This window comes from Coregonus clupeaformis, unplaced genomic scaffold (genome assembly GCF_020615455.1).
Source record: "Coregonus clupeaformis isolate EN_2021a unplaced genomic scaffold, ASM2061545v1 scaf0048, whole genome shotgun sequence".
NCBI lineage: Eukaryota > Metazoa > Chordata > Actinopteri > Salmoniformes > Salmonidae > Coregonus > Coregonus clupeaformis.
Window position 1 is genome coordinate 862,688 of NW_025533503.1, and position 20,788 is coordinate 883,475.

General features: G+C 45.3%; 1 pseudogene; it reads left to right on the forward strand.

The window, feature by feature from the left end:
• The first annotated feature begins 463 nt into the window (after positions 1 to 463).
• LOC121540076 lies at positions 464 to 17,065 on the forward strand (annotated as a pseudogene).
• The last annotated feature ends 3,723 nt before the right edge of the window (positions 17,066 to 20,788 follow it).

Here is a 20,788-nt window from a genome sequence, read left to right on the forward strand (position 1 = left end):
TAAACAAAGCTGGGATCAGGATGATCTGAAAGGGGTCTATAGCTGTCCTCAGTGCAGAGAGACCTTCACTCCAAGGCCTAATCTGAGGAAAAATAACATGTTGGCTGAGGTGGTGGAGAAACTGAAGAAGACAGGACTCCAGGCTGCTCCCCCTCCTGCTCTGTGCTATGCTGGACCTGGAGATGTGGCGTGTGATTTCTGCACTGGGACCAGAAAGCAGAAAGCCCTCATGTCCTGTCTGGCGTGTCTGGCCTCTTACTGTGAGATTCACCTCCAACCTCACTATGAATCTCCTGCTTTCAAGAAGCACAAGCTGGTCAAAGCCACCACACAACTACAGGAGAAGATCTGCTCTGATCATGACAAACTGCTGGAGGTTTACTGTCGTACCGATCAGCAGTGTATCTGTTATCTGTGTACAATGGATGAACATAAAGGCCATGATACAGTGTCAGCTGCAGCAGAGAGGACTGAGAAACAGGTAAGACCAGAACTACTTGTTGGTGACTGTCTGATAAACAAATAATTAAAGATACAGTAGGAACTAAGGCTGTTTGAATATGAGATCATTCAAATGATATCGATCCACGGCAAAACAAATATGAACACAAACCTTGAGTATATTGAGTTTGATCCAAATGTATCACCATTTTCTGATGTCAAACACTATTATCATTCCGAATGCCCTTTTAGGAGTTCAAAGTTCAGTCTCAACCCCTTGATACATGTACGCCTACCATAAAAACTATAATCATTAACATAGCAACATAGACAATGCCATATGGTAAAGGGACTTCCTCAAGATTTTAGACATTCCTCTCTATGGGCCCTATGTCACATTACTATACTATTGATCTACTGGACAAATAAAGCTTGGTAGCTCATTGAAGAGTGATCCTCCACAGAGGCAGCTGGGGATGAGTCAGCAGAAGGTCCAGCAGAGATTCCAGGAGAGAGAGAATGAGCTGAAGGAGCTCAAACAGGCTGTAAAGTATCTCAAGGTGAGTATTGTTAACCATAACCATGAGTAACCATGACTGACTCATGTCCCCTTTACATTAACATGGAGCCCCCTCTCTCTCTCTCTCTCTCTCTCTCTCTCTCTCTCTCTCTCTCTCTCTCTCTCTCTCTCTCTCTCTCTCTCTCTCTCTCTCTCTCTCTCTCTCTCTCTCTCTCTCTCTCTCTCTCTCTCTCTCTCTCTCAATTCAATCAATTCAAAGGGCTTTTATGGCATGGGAAACAAAGCAAGTTAAATAGATAATAAACAAAAGTGAAATAAACAATCAGAAATGAACAGTAAACATTACACTCACATTAGATTCAAAGGAATAGAGACTTTCAAATGATATAATTCAAGTATAAACAGAGTGAGCCGTGCGCTAGACCGTGTTCTGGAGGAGAAATTGAAATGAATGAGGGAGAGTTAAGTGAGGTAGAAGGTGTGGTGAAGAGCTCAGAACCAGAGCCTGGCATCAATGGACATGATAAAGAAGAATCTGGTGCAGTAGGAGTTACATTGTTGGAGAAAGTGGATCCATTCCTTTTGGCAGATCCATTTGTAGTTTCAGGGTGGGTGGGAAAGGAGTTGGGTGCAGTTGAATCAGTGAAGGTAACCTGTAGTGGACTTGTGATATTTGTTTGTGTTTCTTCTGACCAGAGGGAGTGGGCGCTCCGTGTCACGCAACTGGGTCAAGATCTGTTTCTTGCTTTGCTCTTAGGAATAGGGCGCCATTGAAAGGAGGGATTTCTGGGGTAGCGGTAAGTGTGGAGGTGGAGAAATTCAAGTTGAAGATTCCTGGTGTTTGTGATGCCTGCCGTTTGGTGGGACGCAGACCCAGTAGTGAGCGTGGTGAAACAGAGGAGTCTTATGCTGAGACAGTGAAGGAAGTAGAGGAGGATGGGTCAAGGGTGAGAGATCCTGAGAGGATCCCTGTGAGTAGTAGATCTGTGCCAGCACAGAGGGATAGGCCAACGAGTGATATATGCTTTAGTAAAGTTAGCTTCTTAGCGTTCATAGCAATGGTTATCGACTGTACCGCAGAAATGGAACGTAAATCACAGAAAATAGATGTTGTTGTGGCATCTGCAGCGAAGTATTTGGGCATACCAGATTAGACTTCAGAAGAGTTACAGGGTGTGTTGAGTGGTGGTGTCCCGTCCTCCCAGGCCGTTGGCATGGTGCAGGAGCATATAGGGTCAAAGTAGTGGAATGGGGTAGTGGGTATTTAATGAGTGTAGGGTTAGTTGGAAGGGTGTTTTTCTGTATCATTATAATTTCCCCTTTTCCCATTTTGTATCAAAAAGTATAATGGATTTATATTATAGTCCAGTTGGAGGCGGTAATGCAACATATTGGATGCCAACCGCTGTTAAACTCCAAAGAGGAAGAAACGTTATATTATGGCTATGTACAGTGTTGTAATGATGTCTCTGCCTCTCTCATTCCATCACTTTTGCGGTAGTTGGTTGTGTGGGTCTCTGGTTATGAATGGGGTGCTGACAGACAATCGTTGATAGATATTTATAGAGCTCTGATCAGGACGACAATTGATTATGAGTGTATAGTTTATGGAACAGCGGCATGGACAGAATCCAATATATAGCTTTAAGGATATCTATTGGTGCATTTAAATCAACATCTGAATGTACAGTGGGGAAAAAAAGTATTTAGTCAGCCACCAATTGTGCAAGTTCTCCCACTTAAAAAGATGAGAGAGGCCTGTAATTTTCATCATAGGTACACGTCAACTATGACAGACAAATTGATGAAAATCACATTGTTGGATTTTTTATGAATTTATTTGCAAATTATGGTGGAAAATAAGTATTTGGTCACCGACAAACAAGCAAGATTTCTGGCTCTCACAGACCTGTAACTTCTTCTTTAAGAGGCTCCTCTGTCCTCCACTCGTTACCTGTATTAATGGCACCTGTTTGAACTTGTTATCAGTATAAAAGACACCTGTCCACAACCTCAAACAGTCACACTCCAAACTCCACTATGGCCAAGACCAAAGAGCTGTCAAAGGACACCAGGAACAAAATTGTAGACCTGCACCAGGCTGGGAATAGTGAATCTGCAATAGGTAAGCAGCTTGGTTTGAAGAAATCAACTGTGGGAGCAATTATTAGGAAATGGAAGACATACAAGACCACTGATAATCTCCCTCGATCTGGGGCTCCACGCAAGATCTCACCCCGTGTGGTCAAAATGATCACAAGAACGGTGAGCAAAAATCCCAGAACCACACGGGGGGACCTAGTGAATGACCTGCAGAGAGCTGGGACCAAAGTAACAAAGCCTACCATCAGTAACACACTATGCCGCCAGGGACTCAAATCCTGCAGTGCCAGACGTGTCCCCCTGCTTAAGCCAGTACATGTCCAGGCCCGTCTGAAGTTTGCTAGAGTGCATTTGGATGATCCAGAAGAGGATTGGGAGAATGTCATATGGTCAGATGAAACCAAAATATAACTTTTTGGTAAAAACTCAACTCGTCGTGTTTGGAGGACAAAGAATGCTGAGTTGCATCCAAAGATGGCGTAGTAGTGCAGTTGTGTTTTTATCATCTGTCTGTAAATAGCCTGTAAATACCCTATTTTTCGTACATTTTTCGTACATATTTCCCTATCAGACTTTTCATCCTTCTTCAAGATATACTTTCCTGCAACCCGCCTCACTCAACGTGGAACGGACTCTATTATTGACTTACCTTTATCTAGAATCTAGAATCTCCAGTTGAAACTAGCTAGCCAGCTAACTAGCTACTTGCTATTTGCTATTAGCCGCAGCTAGCGGTGTTTCACCCAGAACATTGGATTTTTTTCTGCAGGATTAATTTTAATCACTGGACATTGATCACCGGATATTCGGCCAGTCTGCACAGCGCGTTATCGACCCAGAACATATCAGTTTTTCCGCCGGAATCACTGAATCACTGGACCTTTAACTCCGGATTCATCGCTACCAGCTAGCTACCACCAGCCAGCTACAACAAAACGGACGCTGTGGTCTGGCTAATCATCCTGAGCTAGGCCCATCGCCCATCTCCCGGCTATCTACCTCTCTGTCAACCGGGACGGGACCACCTAGTGTTGACACGGAGCCCCGCTCGATCGTACACGACTGGTCTGCCCGGCGAAATGCGTCTGATGTGGTTACGGCGTTAACCCACGAAGATTCTATCCATCTGCTAGCCCTGGCCCGCTAGCACACGCTAGCCGTGGCCTCTTACTAGTGCTTCACCACCGGACCTTATGATAACTCAGCTATACAGCTGATATCTGCTGGACTGTTCCTTTTTACGGTACTACATCCTGTTTATGTTTAGCCTCAGCCCAAACATGGTTAGTTTATTGTTGTTTCCGGTTATTTCTAATTGTACTATATCACTGTAGACCCCCAGCCTAGCTAAACCTGCCTTAATAGCTCCTTTGCCCCCTCCCCCATACACGCGGAGACCGACTCAATTGATGCCTCCAGCGATGCTATCTCTTTCATTGTTACCCAACGCTTAGGTTTACCTCCACTTTACTCATATCCTTCCATATCCTTGTCTGTACATAATGCCCTGAATCTTTTCTATAACACCCGGAAATCTGCCCCTTTATTCTATGTACCCAACGCACTAGAAGTCCAGTTCTTAAAGCCTTTAGCCGTATCCTTATTCTAGTCCTCCTCTGTTCCTCTGGTGATGTAGAGGCTAACCCAGGCCCTGCAGCCCTCAGTATCACTCCCTACTCCCCCTGGCGCTATCATTTGATGACTTCTGTAATCGCAAAAGTCTTGGTTTCTTGCACATAAATATCAGAAGTCTACTTCCTAAGTTTGAGTTATTCACTGCGTTAGCACACTCTGCCAACCCTGATGTTCTAGCAGTGTCTGAATCCTGGCTCAGGAAGGCCACCAAAAATTCTGAAATTTCCATCCCCAACTATAACATTTTCCGTCTAGATAGAACTGCCAAAGGGGGTGGAGTTGCAATCTACTGTAGAGACAGCCTGCAGAGCTCTATCATACTATCCAGGTCTGTGCCCAAACAGTTTGAGCTTCTACTTCTAAAAATCCACCTTTCCAGAAATAAGTCTCTCACTGTTGCCGCTTGCTACAGACCCCCTCAGCCCCCAGCTGTGCCCTGGACACCATATGTGAATTGATTGCCCCCATTTATCCTCAGAGTTTGTACTGCTTGGTGACCTAAATTGGGATATGCTTAATACCCCAGCCATCCTACAATCCAAGCTAGATGCCCTCAACCTCACGCAAATTATCAACGAACCTACCAGGTACAACCCTAAATCCGTAAACATGGGTACCCTCATAGATATCATCCTGACTAACATACCCTCTAAATACACCTCAGCTGTCTTCAACCAGGATCTCAGCGATCACTGCCTTATTGCCTGCGTCCGTAACGGGTCCGCGGTCAAACGACCACCCCTCATCACTGTCAAACGCTCCCTAAAACACTTTAGCGAGGAGGCCTTCCTAATTGACCTGGCCAAGGTATCCTGGATGGATATATATCTCATTCCGTCAGTAGAGGATGCCTGGTTGTTCCTTAAAAGTAATTTCCTCTCAATCTTAAATAAACATGCCCCATTCAAAAAATACAGAACTAAGAACCGATATAGCCCCTGGTTCTCCTCAGACTTGACTGCTCTTGACCAGCACAAAAACATCCTGTGGCGTACAGCATTAGCATCAAATAGCCCCCGCGATATGCAACTTTTCAGGGAAGTTAGGAACCAATATACACAAGCAGTCAGGAAAGCAAAGGCTAACTTTTTCAAACAGAAATTTGCATCCTGTAGCACTAACTCCAAAAAGTTTTGGGACACTGTAAAGTCCATGGAGAATAAGAGCACTTCCTCCCAGCTGCCCACTGCACTGAGGCTAGGGAAACACTATCACCACCGATAAATCTACAATAATCGAGAATTTCAACAAGCATTTTGCTTCAGCTGGCCATGCTTTCCATCTGGCTACCACTAACCCGGCCACCAACTCTGCACCCTCTGCTGCAACTTGCCCATGCCCCCCCACTTCTCCTTCACACAAATTCAGACAGCTGATGTTTTGAAAGCGCTGCAAAATCTGGACCCCTACAAATCAGCTGGGCTAGACAATCTGGACCATTTCTTTCTAAAACTAGCCGCCAAATTGTCGCTACCCCTATTACTAGTCTGTTCAACCTCTCTTTCATAACGTCTGAGATCCCCAGAGATTGGAAAGCTGCCGCGGTCATCCCCCCTCTTCAAAGGGGTGACACTCTAGATCCAAATTGCTACAGACCTATATCCATCCTGCCCTGCCTTTCGAAAATATTCGAAAGCCAAGTTAACAAACAGATCATCGACCATTTCGAATACCACCGCACCTTCTCCGCTATGCAATCCGGTTTCGAGCTGGTCACGGGTGCACTTCAGCCACGCTCAAGGTCCTAAACGATATTATAACCGCGATTGATAATAGACAGTACTGTGCAGCCGTCTTCATCGACCTGGCCAAGGCTTTCGACTCTGTCAACCACCACATTCTTATTGGCAGACTAAATAGCCTTGGTTTCTCAAATGACTGCCTCGCCTGGTTCACCAACTACTTCTCAGATAGAGTTCAGTGTGTCAAATCGGAGGGCCTGTTGTCTGGACCTATGGCAGTCTCTATGGGGGTGCCACAGGGTTCAACTCTTGGGCCGACACTTATCTCCGTGTATATCAATGATGTCGCTCTTGCTGCTGGTGACTCTCAGATCCACCTCTACGCAGACGACACCATTTTGTATACATCTGGCCCTTCATTGGACACTGTGTTAACAAACCTCCAAACGAGCTTCAATGCCATACAACAATCCTTCAGTAGCCTCCAACTGCTCTTAAACACTAGTAAAACTAAATGCATGCTTTTCAATCGAACGCTGCTGGCACCCGCCCACCCGACTAGAATCACCACTCTCGACGGGTCTGACCTAGAGTATGTGGACAACTACAAATACCTAGGTGTCTGGTTAGACTGTAAACTCAACTTCCAGACTCACATAAAGAATCTCCAATCCAAAGTTAAATCTAGAATCGGCTTCCTATTTCGCAACAAAGCCTCCTTCACTCATGCTGCCAAACATGCCCTCGTAAAACTGACTATCCTACCGATCCTTGACTTCGGCGATGTCATTTACAATATAGCCTCCAACACTCTACTCAGCAAATTGGATGTAGTCTATCACAGTGCCATCCGTTTGTCTCCAAAGCCCCATACACTACCCACCACTGTGACCTGTACGCTCTTGTTGGCTGGTCCTCACTACATGTTCGTCGTCAAACCCACTGGCTCCAGGCCATCTATAAATCACTGCTAGGCAAATCCCCGCCTTATCTTAGCTCATTGGTCACCATAGCAGCACCCACCCGTAGTCTGCGCTCCAGCAGGTATATCTCACTGGTCATTCCCAAAGCCAACACCTCCTTTGGCCGCCATTCCTTCCAGTTCTCTGCTGCCAATGACTGGAACGAATTGCAAAAATCTCTGAAGCTGGAGACTCTTATCTCCCTCAATAACTTTAAGCATCAGTTGTCAGAGCACCTTACCGATCACTACACCTGTACACAGCCCATCTGAAATTAGCCCACCCAACTACCTCATCCCTATATTGTTATTTATTTTGCTCTTTTGCACCCCAGTATCTCTATTTGCACATAATCTCTTGCACATCTAGCATTCCAGTGTTAATACTATTGTAATTATTCTGCACTATAGCCTATTTATTGCCTTACCTCCATAACTTGCTTCATTTGCACACACTGTATATATATATTCTGTTGTATTTCTGACTGTTTTTTACCCCATATGTAACTCTGTGTTGTTTTTTATTGCACTACTTTGCTTTATCTTGGCCAGGTCGCAGTTGTAAATGAGAACCTGTTCTCAACTGGCTTACCTGGTTAAATAAAGGTGAAAAAAAAAAAAAAAAAAAAAAAATTTGCAAATAAATATTTTAAAAATCCTACAATGTGATTTTCTGGATTTATTTTTCTCATTTTGTCTGTCATAGTTGACGTGTACCTATGATGAAAATTACAGGCCTCTCTTATCTTTTTAAGTGGGAGAACATGCACAATTGGTGGCTGACTAAATACTTGTTTCCCCCACTGTAGTTGTCCTCCTGTGGGTGGAGGACGTACAACCTGTTAGAATTATAGTATACTCAGATTCTCTGTCTGTATTGAATAGTTTATCATCTGGTAAATCTAATAGGAGTGACCTGCTATTGGAGGTATTAATGTTATTATGGAGAATTGAGAGAATGGGTGTAGTAGTGAGATTCTGCTGGGTCCCAGCACATTCGGGTGTGGAAGGGAATGAAATTGTAGACCAGTTAGCTAAAAGAGCTTTGAAACGAGATATAATTGATATTAATGTTCCACTGGGTAGAGGTGAGGCCAAATGTAAGATCAGAGCCATTTTGATAGATGTGTGGCAGAAGAGATGGTACTCTGAGCACAAGGGCCGGCATTTATATGAATAGTTTACAGTTTTACAGAAAGGTCGATGGACCAAGATTCAAAGGTCAGATTAGGAAGGAAGAGGTGGTGTTTACTCGATTGCGCTTAGGACATTGTACATTGATCTCGTCATTACATCTGGTTGGCAAGCATGGGAATGGTTTGTGTCTGGAAGGTATGGTCGATGAAACGGTGGAGCATGTGTTGTTATATTGTTGTAAGTATGTTGAAGAGAGGGAAAGATTGAAGTGTAGGGTCATTGAGGTTGGGGGGGGTTTGGAAGGGATTTTGGGGATGGGGGAGGGTCTATTAGAAGTTAGTAGGGCTCTTCTTTATTTTCTCAGAAGTACTGAGTTAGGTAGGAGGATTTAGAAATGTTGGAAACCGTGATTGACCACACACTCCAGCACAGTAGATGGCGGCATGCACCTTTAACGTTGGTTTGTGGACCGCCATTATATCATAGAAGAAGAAGTTGGTTGTGTGAGAGATTTGTGGTTCGTGAGGAGGGCTATTATTCTTTTTTCTTTTGGTTCTTGCGTATTTTCTGAATTTATTATATGGTTTAGGGTTTGTTTATTGGTTTCCACTGTTTATCGTTTAGAGTTGAGGGGGGAGTAGGGGTAGTTTGTTAGGGCGGCGTGATGGCCTCAACCGAGTGGAGAAGAAACGCTGTCGCTTCGGGTGCATTCCGGAGAAAGGTGTGGAGGAAGTTTTGCTCATGGTCGGCGAACAGGTTGGAGTGGAACATCTTCATCCAGAATGAACAAGGCGGTGGTTGTGGTAATGAAAAAGGTTTGTCTTGTTGTGAGTGGGATTTTTGTGAGGGGTGTGTTGGTGCAGATGTCGCCTCTTTCGATAAGAGTTGTGGTGGCTAATCTGCCTCCGTTTATTACCTACGAACAGACCGCAAGTAGTTGGTTAGTTTAGGTAAATTTGCAAGTGGTTTTCGTGTGCTCTCGGCTGGGTGCCAAGTGGAATCCGTTAAACATGTCTCTTTTCGTAGACAAGTGTTTGTTTCTTAACAAACTTCAAGGTTACACAGGGGAGGGGTGGAACACAGGGTTTGCTAGCACAGATAGTTTTCGGTGTTTCTAGTGTGGGGATCATCAGTTATAGGCTACAAGCAGCAATATGATTGATAGGTAGGACAGGTATTGAACCCAAATAATCCCTACTCAGATGCGCTAACCTCAACCCTAGTAAACATGCATTATAAAAACCTTTTATATAAAATGATCTCATATTGGGAGTAAATAGCCTCTGAATAGAAAAGAAAAAACACTGCATCTTCCAGCCCACCAATAAATTACATAATGCAACCGTCGCGGTTAGCATATTTACCTCAACATGCCCCTCGCTTGCGTGAGAAGGCAGAGTGCTCGATGCTGGTTGATGAATTTGACAATTAATGTACTAGGAAAATACGTTTTTGTGGACCAGAGGTGACTGAATTAATGTTCAGGCTTATTGATAACCATTATAGTAATGAAGTATAATTTCAAAACATGACCATAAAAACAGGTAATAATAAACATGAATCATCATTATATTACTTCACAGTAATGTGTTAAATGCTTTTTCAGTCCTTCCTCTTGCGTTAGCAGTGTGGAAAGGGACAGTAAAAAGCTCAGGCAGGAGTTTTCCTGTGAGTTGGAGTGGTGGTGTATCCAGGGAGAGAACTAAACTAATCTTCTGAAATGTCATTCATGGTCTTATGCTGCCATCTATTGGAATTATTAAGCAACTGCAGTAGTACTGAATAAAGTGTTTTTCCTTACTAATCCTTACTAAAGTAGTGATTACTCAGAATTGCAAAATAAATGGCGGGGGTACCAGGAGGGAGGAGAGTACATTTTTTACATTTTAGTCATTTAGCAGATGCTCTTATCCAGAGCGACTTACAGTGCTTACATTTTCATACTGTCCACCCATGGGAAACGAACCCACAACCCTGGCGTTGCAAGCGCCATGCTCTACCAACTGAGCTACACGGTAGTAGTGCATGGCCAAGTGGTGGTGCGCAGGCCGTGGAGAAAGCAGTGGTGGGGAGGGTTGCAGCTTGGCTACATGAGCTGAGGCAGGTTTCTGTAGGAACAGAGACTCCGGTGGGCAAAGGCTTGGTGGGCTCATCCCAGGAAATATTGCCTGTCATTGGGGAAGAGGCACTGATCAGGGGGGAAGTGCAGGGGGGCAGAGACTGGGGAGGAGGAGGACAGTACCTTGCCAATGGAGGAGGAGGAAGAGGGGGGAGGTGAGTCTGCGGGAGCGGAGGACAAGGCGTCTCGTTTTCAGACGGCTCATTGGATCCAGAGATGACAGCCAGTCAGGCTGAGGGCCCAGTATATACGGTGAGAGAACTTTCTAGGTTCCTGATGGAGACTAAAGGGGAAAAAGAAGGTTCTGCTGGAGTCTTATTTGATTGATCCTGGAAGGTTTGTAAGGTCAGTACAACACGTGATGAAGAATGAGGGGTTTAGTGTCCTCTCACCCAGGAAGCGGTATAGGCTGAGAAAATGGGTCATGGGTTCTTAAGGGCATGTCTTCAGAATCTGCTTAAATGGATGTTTTTTTCTGGCATGGCGGCTTTATGGGCTTCTCTACTGGTTTCTGATTGTGGTGATTTCCCTCCCACCTCTTATGGAGATTTCACGGTTAGACTTACTTAACATGAACGGCGGCAGAGACTGGGGGAATATGTCAATCAAAAACATTTAAACGTGATTTTTTTTGCAAGAGACACACAGTGATGTGATTAATGAAGTGTATTGGGGGTCTGATGGAAGGGGGTGCAGGTGCTGAGCCATGGCACAAATCTTAGTGCAGGGGTAGCAAAAGAGGTGTGTAAGGGTAGGTTGTTAGTGGTTAGAGCCCAAATCAATGACCTTGTCTTTGCTTTCCAAAATGTGTCTGCACCTAGTACAGGGCTCAGTTCTCTGTTTCACCAGGGCCCAGGCAGGTGTCCTATTGGAAATTCCATGTAAAGCTCTTCCAAGATGTCACTTTTTGCTCAAGCTTCCAAGGCTTTTGGGAGAGGTGGGGACAGCAGAAGGGGGAGTTTGAGTCTCTCAGTCAGTGATGGGATGTAGGGAAAGCCCAGAGCTTTAACATGTTGAGAGAGATGGATGCTCCCAGCTCTTTCTTTTTGGGGTTGGAAAAACAGAGTGGGGAAACCAAGAAAATCCCTTGTTTTATGTTTGTCTGATGGGCGTGTAACTTCTGTTGTGGGGAGATGAGGGAGCCTGATGGGTGGGTAACTTCTGTTGTGGGGGAGAGGAGGGAGCCTGATGGGTGGGTAACTTCTGTTGTGGGGGAGATGAGGGAGCCTGATGGGTGGGTAACTTCTGTTGTGGGGGAGATGAAGGAGCCTGATGGGTGGGTAACTTCTGTTGTGGGGAGATGAGGGAGCCTGATGGGTGGGTAACTTCTGTTGTGGGGAGATGAGGGAGCCTGATGGGTGGGTAACTTCTGTTGTGGGGGAGATGAGGGAGCCTGATGGGTGGGTAACTTCTGTTGCGGGGGAGATGAGGGAGCCTGATGGGTGGGTAACTTCTGTTGCTGGGGAGATGAGGGAGCCTGATGGGTGGTTAACTTCTGTTGTGGGGAGATGATGCCGCGGCTGTGGAGTTGTACTCTGATTTATAGAGGGCATAACTCTGTGATCCTGGTTTTTCTCAGGTTCTGCTCACAGACCTTTCCAAACTCTCTCTGTCACAGAGAAATCAAATAGACCTTTCCCTGGCCTTACACAAACTCTCAGCTGCTGTCTCTCAGACGGTCTGCCTGTGGATTATTATAAAAAGTTCTGGGGAATAATTGGACAGGACTTGTGTTGCGTGAGTGCGTCGGGGTGGGGGAGCTGTTGCTAAGCTGTAGACAGAAGGCTTTGACTCTCCTGCCCAAACAAGTAGATTTGAGCGACTTAAAGAACTGGAGGCCTGTGGCATTGCTCTGTTTGGACAATAAGGTATTTTCCAATGTCCTCGTTAACAGACTGAAGTCCCACCTGGACTCTATTGTACACAAGGACCAAACGTACTGTGTACCAGGACGTTTGGTGTCTCATCTCCCAAGTGTCATACAGAGGGAGGGTTCTGATCATCAAGATCTTGGCGGCATCCTCCTTATGGCATAAATCGGCCATTCTCAACCCCCCGGTGTTCTGCTTGTGGACCTGCAGCGCAATTTTTTTCAGGTCGGGGCATCACTGTCTGAGGGCGGCGGTGCTGTACCTGCCTGTCCAGGAGGGGGGACAAGGCCTGGTGGACCTGGAGAGCAGGGTGGCAGCATTCTGACTGGAATATGTTCCGGGATTCTTCAGATAGCATTGAGGAGTACACCACATCAGCCACTGGCTTCATCAATAAGTGCATCGATGACGTCATCCCCACAGTGACCGTACGTACATACCCCAACCAGAAGCCATGGATTACAGGCAACATCCGTACTGAGCTAAAGGGTAGAGCTGCCGCTTTCAAGGAGCGGGACTCTAACCCGGAAGCTTATAAGAAATCCCGCTATGCCCTCCGACGAACCGTCAAACACGCAAAGAGTCAATACAGGACTAAGATTGAATCGTACTACACCGGCTCTGACGCTCTTCGGATGTGGCAGGGCTTGAAAACTATTACAGACTACAAAGGGATGCACAGCCGCGAACTGCCCAGTGACACAAGCCTACCAGATGAGCTAATTCACTTCTATGCTCGCTTCGAGGCAAGCAACATTGAAGCATGCATGAGAGCATCAGCTGTTCCGGATGACTGTGATCACACTCTCCATAGCCGATGTGAGTAACACTTTTAAGCTTGTCAACATTCACAAGGCCGCAGGGTCAGACAGATTACCAGGACGTGTACTCCGAGCATGTGCTGACCAACTGGCAAGTGTCTTCACTGACATTTTCAACATGTCCCTGACTGAGTCTGTAATACCAACATGTTTCAAGCAGACCACCATAGTCCCTGTGCCCAAGAACACTAAGGTAACCTGCCTAAATGACTACCGACCCCTAGCACTCACGTCTGTAGCCATGAAGTGCTTTGAAAGGCTGGTCATGGCTCACATCAACACCATTATCCCAGAAACCCTAGACCCACTCCAATTTGCATACCGCCCCAACAGATCCACAGATGATGCAATCTCTATTGCACTCCACACTGCCCTTTCCCACCTGGACAGGAGGAACACCTACATGAGAATGCTATTCATTGACTACAGCACAGCATTCAACACCATAGTGCCCTCAAAGCTCATCACTAAGCTAAGGATCCTGGGACTAAACACCTCCCTCTGCAACTGGATCCTGGACTTCCTGACGGGCCGCCTCCAGGTGGTAAGGGTAGGTAACAACACGTCTGCCACGCTGATCCTCAACAAGGTGGCCCCTCAGGGGTGCGTGCTCAGTCCCCTCCTGTACTCCCTGTTCACCCATGACTGCATGGCCAGGCACGACTCCAACACCATCATTAAGTTTGCCGACGACACAACAGTGGTAGGCCTGACCACCGACAACGATGAGACAGCCTATAGGGAGGAGGTCAGAGACCTGGTCGTGTGGTGCCAGGATAACAACCTCTCCCTCAACATGATCAAGACAAAGGAGATGATTGTGGACTACAGGAAAAAAAAGAGGACTGAGCACGCCCCCATTCTCATCGACGGGGATGTAGTGGAACAGGTTGAGAGCTTCAAGTTCCTTGGTGTCCACATCACCAACGAACTATCATGGTCCAAACACACAAAGACAGTTGTGAAGAGGGCACGACAAAACCTATTCCCCGTCAGGAGACTGAAAATATTTGGCATGGGTCCTCAGATCCTCAAAATGTTCTACAGCTGCACCATCGAGAGCATCCTGACTGGTTGCATCACTGCCTGGTATGGCAACTACTCGGCCTCCGACCGCAAGGCACACCTGTTGTATTCGGCGCATGTGGCAAATAAAATTTGATTTGATGAGGCGGCAGGTAGCTTAGTGGTTAAGAGCGTTGTGGCAGTAACCGAAAGGTCGCTGGTTCTAATCCCCGAGCTGACTTGGTGTAAAATCTGTCGATGTGCCCTTGAGCAAGGCACTTAACCCTAATTGCTCATGTAAGTCGCTCTGGATAAGAGCGTCTGCTAAATTACTTAAATTTAAAAATAAAAAAAATAATTACAATTTAAATTTGATGTGCTCTGTTGAGGAGGGCTGGTGGTTTGGGGCTGGATCAGCAGCTCCTCATCATGCGGCCGGAGAGACTCAATACAGCAGGGGTCTCTGATTTCTATGCTGCAGTACTGAGGGCTGGAGCAGCCTGAGGAGGGGCCACCACCGTTTCCACCACTGCAAGTGACAGCAGAGACTGGGGACTGGCAGGAGAGTCCGGAGGACTTACTGACTTTAACACTCTGAGCCTGGGGGAGTTTGAGGAGGTGGGGGGGTAAGGTGCTGTACACCCTCAGTGTCAAGGTTAGACACATCAGGAGCTTAGCGGGAGTGAAGGGGCATCAGTGGCAGGGGGGTTGTGGGGGCTGAGAGCATGGCAGGGTATAGGTGGAGGGTGCTCTATAAGCTCCCAGTGCTGGAAAGGTCAGGGTCCTCCAGTGGAGGGTATTACATGGAGCCCTGGACACCAATAGCTGGTTGGCTCGGGTTGACCTGGGAGTTGGGGAGGGGTGTCCGTTTTCTGCAATGACAGACTGTTCATCATGTTTTTCTGTGTTGCCAGGGTAATGCCATTACTGTTGGCGCTTTAGGGTTGAGTTTGAGTTGTACAAAATGATCAACAGTGTGGAGATGTTTCAGGAGGTATGGGGGCTCAGGGGGGCTGTCTGTACGGCTGGAGAGGAGGGGTTGGATGGACGGTTGGAATGTGGTGCTGGTTAGTGTATTGTACTGTGGTGTTGGGTACTGGATAATGTGATTGTGTGGAGGTTGTGGTGTCACGCAATGTGCTTTTAGGGGTGGGGGTGTTAGTGCAATGAGGATGGCTCATTAAAGTAAGACAAGTCAGTCTCTCTCTCTCTCTCTCTCTCTCTCTCAACAGCGCTCTGCACAGGCAGCAGTGGAGGACAGTGATAAGATCTTTACTGAGCTGATCCACTCCATTGAGAGAAGGCGTTCTGAGGTGAAGGAGCTGATCAGAGCCCAAGAAAAGGCTCAAGTGAGTCAAGCTGAAGGACTCCTGGAGCAACTGGAGCAGGAGATAGCTGAGCTGAGGAAGAGAAGCACTGAGCTGGAGCAGCTCACACACACAGAGGATCACATCCATTTCCTCCAGGTAACTTAGCTGCCTTGATACATGTGATATGAACTTAAAACTCTCAATCATTTGGTTCTGCTCTCTCTCTCTCTCTCTCTCTCTCTCTCTCTCTCTCTCTCTCTCTCTCTCTCTCTCTCTCTCTCTCTCTCTCTCTCTCTCTCTCTCTCTCTCTCTCTCTCTCTCTCTCTCTCTCTCTCTCTCTCTCTCTCCAGAGTTATCAGTCTCTCTCCAGAGTTATCAGTCTCTCTCCAGTACCAGTGTATCTTCAGACTTACCCAGCATCGTTGTCCGTCCTCTTCAGTACTTTGGAGATGTGAGTAAGACTGTGTCTGAACTGAAAGAGACACTAGAAGACATCCTTAAAGGAGAATGGACCAAGATCTCCACTACAGGTGTGTTGAAAATAATAAGAACATCAACTTTAGACCATTGAAAGTTCCCTACTAGTCATATACATGTGGAATATGGTATGATGATAACATTCCCTCTCTCTGTGAATGTGTTTGTGAGTCTGTAGTGAATATAGTGGATGTTGTACTTCCTCCAGAGCCCAAGACCAGAGAACAGTTCTTATAATGTGAGTCTCTTTATTCTGAAGTAACTAACAGTCTCTTTTTACTGACACTCCTAACAATCCCTCTAGAAATATATAGCAATAGTAGATCTAATCAAAGACTGGGTATCTATCTGACTCCTCATATTTCTCTGATTTGATCTCTGCTGTGCTCTAATCAAAGACAGGGTAGATACAGTATCTGACTTAACTTATTGTTCTAACTCCCCTCATTGGTCTCTGCTCTGCTCTTCTCCCAGATTCCTGCCAGCTCACACTGGACCCAAACACAGCACACACACTCCTCTCTCTGTCTGAAGGGAACAGAAATGTGACCTATACAGGCCAAGTCCAACCATATCCTGTTCATCCAGACAGATTCACAAACTACTACCAGGTTCTGTGTAGAGAGGGTCTGTCTGGACGCTGTTACTGGGAGGTGGAGTGGAGTGGGGAGGGGGTTACAGCAGTCTCATATAAAGACATCAGCAGAACAGGGAGAGGTAGTGCATTTGGACACAATGACAAGTCCTGGAGTTTAGTGTGCTATAGAGGTAGTTATTGTTTCATACACAATAATGTTGTGACTAAAGTATCAGGCCCTCAGTCCTCCAGAGTAGGAGTGGACCTGGATCACAAGGCAGGTACTCTGTCCTTCTACAGTGTCTCTGACACAATGACCCTCCTCCACAGAGTCCAGACCACATTCACTCAGCCCCTCTATCCTGGGGTTTCTCTCAATGGGACTGCTGAGCTGGTTAAACTGTAGTATTGTCCACATAGATACTAGTCATGCTGGTGTAGTCTATAGCTGAGCTGGTTAAACTGTAGTAGGGTCCACATAGATACTAGTCATGCTGGTGTAGTCTATAGCTGAGCTGGTTAAACTGTAGTAGGGTCCACATAGATACTAGTCATGCTGGTGTAGTCTATAGCTGAGCTGGTTAAACTGTAGTAGGGTCCACATAGATACTAGTCATGCTGGTGGTGATGGTCCCCAGATGTGATGATTCATTCTGCTCTGTTTTTATGTACAATGATTTGATTGATTTGATCTTCAGAAGATGTTATGAATTACAATTCAATGCATTCATATTATTTGTAAGTGCAACGTTTTAATCTTATACATTTACATTAATCATGATGTTTGCTGTTAATGTATGTTGGTTGTCATTCAGAACCATTGAAATGTTTTCTCAATTGGTTCTCTGTCTCAATGTAATTTTCCTCAGTATCATGGAACAGGTAGTGTTACTTACTTGCTAATTGAACTATATGGGCCGGTTTCCCGGACACAGATGAAGCCTAGTCCTAGACTAAAAAGCATGTTCAATGGAGATGTCCAGGAAACCGACCCTAAGTTTGGCATCTTTTATTTTCCCATACTGCTCAGTCAAGCAACATTAAACCTGTCCAGCAGGTGGTGGTATTAACCAAACAATAAAAACCCTGCAGATATCTTGACATGCCACTCAGTATATCAGTAATGTTCAGAATTGTACTTTAATATCATTGGAGATTGATGGTCTTTTTAATCCACTATCTAGAGTCAGGAACAGATGAAGTTAGGTCTGCTACTGTTCAGTTATTAAATATGATTCATGGTGATGGGAAATAAAAAATACATCTAGTAGTAGTTTTCCTTTGCTATTTATTCCAAGGTGTGTCTTTAACTTGTAAATGGATTGTGTTGAAGCTGGCATGTGGTGTGGATGATAGAATAGAGTGAATAGAGGAGAGAAGAGAGGAGGAGAGGAGAACATAATATAGAAGACAGATAAGATAGAGAGAGAATTCATACCCAGGGGAGTTACTGACTCTGGCCCAAATGACACCCTGTTCCCTACTTAGTGCACTAGGCTACTTCTGACCAGATCTAAAGTAGTGCACTACATAGGGAATAGGGTGGAGATTGGAGATTGGAGATTTGCTCACTGGCATTAGAATATTATAATATCATACTGGAATGTTAGTGGTTGCCTCGTTAGAATATCATTGTAATGTTAGTGGTTGACTCGTTAAAATATTAGAATATCATACTGGAGTATTATTGGTTGCCTCATTAGATTACCATACTGTAATGTTAGTGGTTACATCATTAGAATATCATACTGTAATGTTAGTGGTTACATCATTAGAATATCATACTGTAATGTTAGTGGTTGCCTCGTTAGAATATCATACTGTAATGTTACAGTGAGGGAAAAAAGTATTTGATCCCCTGCTGATTTTGTACGTTTGCAAACTGACAAAGAAATGATCAGTCTATAATTTTAATGGTAGGTTTATTTGAACAGTGAGAGACAGAATAACAACAACAAAATCCAGAAAAACGCATTTCAAAAATGTTATAAATTGATTTGCATTTTAATGAGGGAAATAAGTATTTGACCCCTCAGCAAAACATGACTTAGTACTTGGTGGAAAAACCCTTGTTGGCAATCACAGAGGTCAAACGTTTCTTGTAGTTGGCCACCAGGTTTGCACACATCTCAGGAGGGATTTTTCCCACTCCTCTTTGCAGATCTTCTCCAAGTCATTAAGGTTTCGAGGCTGACGTTTGGCAACTCGAACCTTCAGCTCCATCCACAGATTTTCTATGGGATTAAGGTCTGGAGACTGGGTAGGCCACTCCAGGACCTTAATGTGGTTCTTCTTGAGCCACTCCTTTGTTGCCCGGGCGGTGTGTTTGGGATCATTGTCATGCTGAAAGACCCAGCCATGTTTCATCTTCAATGCCCTTGCTGATGGAAGTAGGTTTTCACTCAAAATCTCACGATACATGGCCCCATTCATTCTGTCCTTTACACGGATCAGTCGTCCTGGTCCCTTTGCAGAAAAATGGCCCCAAAGCATGATGTTTCCACCCCCATGCTTCACAGTAGGTATGGTGTTCTTTGGATGCAACTCACCATTCTTTGTCCTCCAAGTACGACGAGTTGAGTTTTTACCAAAAAGTTATATTTTGGTTTCATCTGACCATATGACATTCTCCCAATCCTCTTCTGGATCATCCAAATGCACTCTAGCAAACTTCAGACGGGCCTGGACATGTACTGGCTTAAGCAGGGGGACACGTCTGGCACTGCAGGATTTGAGTCCCTGGCGGCGTAGTGTGTTACTGATGGTAGGCTTTGTTACTTTGGTCCCAGCTCTCTGCAGGTCATTCACTAGGTCCCCCCGTGTGGTTCTGGGATTTTTGCTCACCGTTCTTGTGATCATTTTGACCCCACGGGGTGAGATCTTGCGTGGAGCCCCAGATCGAGGGAGATTATCAGTGGTCTTGTATGTCTTCCATTTCCTAATAATTGCTCCCACAGTTGATTTCTTCAAACCAAGCTGCTTACCTATTGCAGATTCACTCTTCCCAGCCTGGTGCAGGTCTACAATTTTGTTTCTGGTGTCCTTTGACAGCTCTTTGGTCTTGGCCATAGTGGAGTTTTGGAGTGTGACTGTTTGAGGTTGTGGACAGGTGTCTTTTATACTGATAACAAGTTCAAACAGGTGCCATTAATACAGGTAACGAGTGGAGGACAGAGGAGCCTCTTAAAGAAGAAGTTACAGGTCTGTGAGAGCCAGAAATCTTGCTTGTTTGTAAGTGACCAAATACTTATTTTCCACCATAATTTGCAAATAAATTCATAAAAAATCCTACAATGTGATTTTCTGGATTTTTTTTTTCTCAATTTGTCTGTCATAGTTGACGTGTACCTATGATGAAAATTACAGGCCTCTCATCTTTTTAAGTGGGAGAACTTGCACAATTGGTGTCTGACTAAATACTTTTTTCCCCCACTGTATATGTGGATTCTTGAGCAGGGGGACCTTGCAGGCGCTGCAGGATTTCAATCCTTCACGGCGTAGTGTGTTACCAATAGTTTTCTTGGTGACTATGGTCCCAGCTGCCTTGAGATCATTGACAAGATCCTCCCGTGTAGTTCTGGGCTGATTCCTCACCGTTCTCATGATCATTGCAACTCCACGAGGTGAGATCTTGCATGGAGCCCTAGGCCGAGGGAGATTGACAGTTATTTTGTGTTTCTTCCATTTGCGAATATTCGCACCAACTGTTGTCACCTTCTCACCAAGCTGCTTGGCTATGGTCTTATAGCCCATTCCAGCCTTGTGTAGGTCTACAATCTTGTCCCTGACATCCTTGGAGAGCTCTTTGGTCTTGGCCATGGTGGAGAGTTTGGAATCTGATTGATTGTTTGCTTCTGTGGACAGGTGTCTTTTATACAGGTAACAAGCTGAGATTAGTAGAACTCCCTTTAAGGGTGTGCTCCTAATCTCAGCTCGTTACCTGTATAAAAGACACCTGGGAGCCAGAAATCCTTCTGATTGAGAGGGGATCAAATACTATTTTCCCTCACTGTAGTGGTTGCGTCCCCCCTTTTTCTTCTGTTGTGTTTTCCCTCAGTGTTCGTTATTGAAAATCAATTAACAATTCATCCCCCCCCAAAAAATCCCATTACGGTTTTGTTTTAATCAC